Below are 4,410 nucleotides of genomic sequence, written 5' to 3'. Positions count from 1 at the left end.
TTTTGTCTTTTTGAGACAGGGTCTCACTATGCAGTTCAGGCTGGCCTTGAGCTCACGTTGTTGCCCAGGCTGGTCTCAAACTCACAATGATCTTCCTGCCTCAGCCTCCCAAGTGCTGGGATTACAGGTGTGCCCAGCCTTGCACTTAGTTTTAAGAGCTGGGGATGTGGTGATCAGAGGATAGACAGGTCCTTAGCTCTGTGGACCCTGCCTCTAGTGCGTGAGATAGACATAAACAGGTACAGTCATACTTAACTACTCAGGGTAATGTCTGAGAAACACATCCTCAAGTGATTCTGTCACTGCTAGAATATCCTAGACTCTACTTCCATGTACAAACTAGGGTGGCTGTGATGTCACTAGGCAATGTCATCTTATGGGACCACTGCCCCATATGTGGGTCATTGTTTACCAAGGTGTCATTATGTAGCATGTGATTGTACTTTTATTTATTTATCTTCTTGAGACAAGGTCTTGCTATGTAGTTCAGGCTGGCCTTGAACTCACTATGTAGCCCAGACTGGCTTCAAATTGCAGCAATCTTCCTGCCTCAACCTCCTGAGTGCTGGGATTACAGGTGTGCACCACCACGCCCTGTGGTTGTAATTTTTTAAAAATGCCAGTAGGCTATAAAGAGATTAGATGCATGTCTTGGGGGCAGGTTGACAGGGAGTGGTGAAGTCTGCTCTGCAGAAGTTACATTTGAGTTCGAACCTGGGTGAAAAGGCCTCTGGGAGAAACAGATGCCATCACTACAAGTGATTATCAGCAAATAGGGTGGAGATGAGCTCCTTGCGCTTACAAAATAACAAGGTAGCCGGTGGGTGTGGAGCAGAGAGAGTGAACAGAAGAGTGGGGAACAGGGACGGAGGGAGGAGGGGCAAAGTACAGTTTGAATATTGTCTTTTTTTGAGACAGGGTTTTACTCTGCAGTTCAGGCTGGCCTTGAACTCACTTTGTAGCCCAGGTTGGCCCTGAATTCAGCAGCGATCCTCCTGCCTCAGCCTCCTGAGTGCTGGGATTATAGGCCTATGCCACCATGCCTGGTTTGCACATTATCTTGAATGATAAAATAATCTTACACAGAGTCACAACATATATATGTATATATATTATATATATATGGCATATATACACATATATGGTTTTTGTTTGTTTTTCGTGCTGAAGATTTGCACTAAGCTACATTCTCAGTCCCTTTTTTTTTTTTTGAGACAAGGTCTCACTAGTTCAGGCTGACCTTGAATTCACAGTCATTTTATAGTGGCTTTGGAATCCAAAGTGACATCTCCTCCTCTCCTGCAGTTTTCTGAAGCATGCTGGAACTTGCAAGAGACAGCTGGAAGCCCTGGATCTAGTCCACCCTCTCACTTTACAGGTAGGGAGACTAAGGCCGGGAGTGCAGCTGAAAGGTGGAAGCACAGGGGTAAGAGTGACTGGGTCAGGGTCTACCCCCTTGCTTTGTTTGTTGTCTTTCCTGAGACAGGGTTTGTTTTTTGTCTTTTTGAGACAGGGTCTCACTATGCAGTTCAGGCTGGCCTTGAGCTCACTTTGTAGCCCAGGCTGACCTCAAACTCACAAGGATCCTCCTGCCTCAGCCTCCCAAGTGCTGGGATTACAGGTGTGTGCCACCAAGCCCAGCTCACCCCCTTGCTCTAGTAGGTAGGGGTAGAGCCAAGGCAAGGATTCCTCGTTCTTGAACCACCAACGAGAATACCTGGCCATCTGGGAGTCAACAGCCCAGTAGTGACAGTGTGGACAGAGCACATCTTCCCTTCCTCAAGGATGCGTGCCCTGTGGTTATAACTCAGCAAATCCGTGTTGAGGTGTCCCTCTTAATCCCCAACTACCCTATTTGTATGGGCCAGCTGAAAGGAGATAAGAATAAGTCAACTGAGCACCTCTCACTAAAAGCCGTTTCTTCCTTTTAATGAACAAAATGAGCAGACTTCCTTAGCATTTCTGTGCTTCCTTTTACTGCCTGTGCTCTGTAACCTCTATGCTCACTCAACCAGACCAGTGTGATTTAAAGTTCTGGTTCTTGGGCTGGGCATATCGCTCAGTGGCACAAGCGCCTGCCTGGCAAGCGCAAGGTCCTGAGTTCAATTCCCAGTACCAAAAATAAATAAATAAATAAATAAAGTTCTGGTTCTTAATCATCAGGCTAGGGAGCAACCTTGTATGTTACCAACAGGCAAGACTCAGGGAGGACGCATACAGGGCGAGGATTTAGGCTCCTATACAAAGTCCATCCCTGGACAGACTGGGTCTAACCCCCAGGACACATGCCCACTGCTTGGGTACACTGAGGCCGGGCCTATTTAAAAGACCATCCTATGCCTCATCTGGAATGATTCTACCGGGCACCCTACAAGACTACTGGCTCCAAATAGCAGCCAGACAACTCTCTCTTCTGGGTTCTCTCCTTTGAGAGGTACAAAGGCTGTAGGGCTTAACCTCAAGGTGGGTGGCGTGCTGACTTAGCTGTGGGCTGGAGGGCTCAGGTAGCATCACAGTTCCCGCTCATCTCTTTTTGCTTTTGCCAACTGGGCAACTCAGCTCAGAGAGACCATGAACTTCTCCGAAAGTGAAAGGTTTCCTGAACTCCGCGCGGCACGAAGGTCTAACCTTCCGTCTTACCAAGTGCAACGTTTAAAACCATAAAGCTGCGGCGCACCGCCGAGGCCTAGAGAGACCGGGCTCCTCTAATCGCGCCCCCTTCTAACTTCCGGGTGGGGATCTATTTCCGGTTCCGCTGACGCTCTGCAAAGTTCCGCGCCAGGGAGCAGGTATACCTGTCTGGAACTCGCGTGGGGAGATGGAGTTACGTTCTTGGTCAGCCTAAGTCCCCGCTTCTGTTCCAGCCCTCCCACCTGGCATCTGCACCGGTGGACGCTCCCCTCCCTCCTCTTACTACCTCGGGCCTGGTCTGTTGGGAGCAGACGGCCCCGGTGGCCGCAGCCCCAGGAGCGGGGAGGCGCTGACCGCGAGATTTGAGGCTCCTTGAGCAGGGATAGCTTTGGAGCTCACTGCAGCCTCTCGACGTGAAGATTTCTATCTGGAGTCCCGGAAACCCATTTCTGAGCCCAGCCTACGCCCTCTGAGCCGCGCCCCCAGGGTGGGAGGGGTCAGGCTCAGTTCCCCGCCCAGATGCCGAGGATTCCTGTACTCGGTCCAGACTAGCGCAGTGCCACCTGGCTTTGTGCTCTTGGGGCAAGTCCTATCTCCGCGAATCTCAGTTTTCATATCTGTGAATGCAGATGACACTGTCCGCCCGTGGGTTATCAGGAGGATTAGTTGAGGAAGATCTGGGTAGCAAACCTTTAAAATTCAAAGACTGGCGACAGCTGGGGCAGCAGTTGTATCAAGAATTTAATCTGAGTGGCTCAGAGGACCACAGTGAGGAGGATGTATAAGGTTCGGCACAGTAAGTGCGCCGTGGAGATTTTTAACAGGTGAGGGCGAGCTTTGTGGTTGACACGTGGCCGTCTAAGACTGAGGATTTATAAGATGGATCAGCTGCAGAGCTGTCTTTGAGAACTGACCTTGACATTTGGTCTGCTGACAACTGACACCATTCCTAGAAGCCTGGGTAATGGAGACCGTGGAACTGGAATTAATAAAAGGATGTTTTCTTAAGTGGATTAGGGATTTTTACGCAGGTTTTGGGCAGGAGGGAAAAGTCTGAAAAGCTTTCTGACGCCTGAGTTGTTATGAAAGTAATCCATATGTGTAGTTACAAATAAATGATACAGAAAGGTACACAGTGAAAAATGTTTCCCCTCTGTTACTGCCCGTAGAAGTAAATGTAATTATATTTTGATAACCTCCCGGATATTACTTGTGGATATATCACGTTACTATGCTTTTGTGTATATATTTTAAAATTTTATCAGATGGGATCATAACACCTGTTGAATCTGTACCTTAGTCATGTTTTGATATGAATTTCTTAGCATTCATAGGCCTACTTTATTTTATTTTATTTTATTTTTTACAAAGCCACATAATGTTCCATGGAGTGATTGGCTATATTTTAATCATTTACCTGGTTGGTTTTTTTTAAAGGAAAAAAAGTGTTTTATTAACTACCACACTGTTATATTACACTTTAAACATACAATAAATTTAAATTTGAGGTGGTCTTAAAGATAATTGAAATGAACAATTTCAATTTTTTTTTTTTTGTACCGGGAATCAAACTCATGACCTCCAGCTTGCCAAGCAGGTGCTGTCCTGGCCCCAACAACTGAGCTATATCCCTGGACCCAACAACTCTAAATTTTTGAAGTAGGTGAACTACTGCACTTATAGATATACATTTAAGAAAATTGTAAGCCTGGCCCCAACAACTCTAAATTTCTGAAGTAGATGAACTACTGCACTTATAGGTATACATTTAAGAAAATT

The sequence above is a fragment of the Chinchilla lanigera genome, unplaced genomic scaffold (genome assembly GCF_000276665.1).
Source record: "Chinchilla lanigera isolate Chin_1 unplaced genomic scaffold, ChiLan1.0 scaffold00051, whole genome shotgun sequence".
Taxonomy (NCBI): domain Eukaryota; kingdom Metazoa; phylum Chordata; class Mammalia; order Rodentia; family Chinchillidae; genus Chinchilla; species Chinchilla lanigera.
This window is presented reverse-complemented; position numbering follows the sequence as displayed.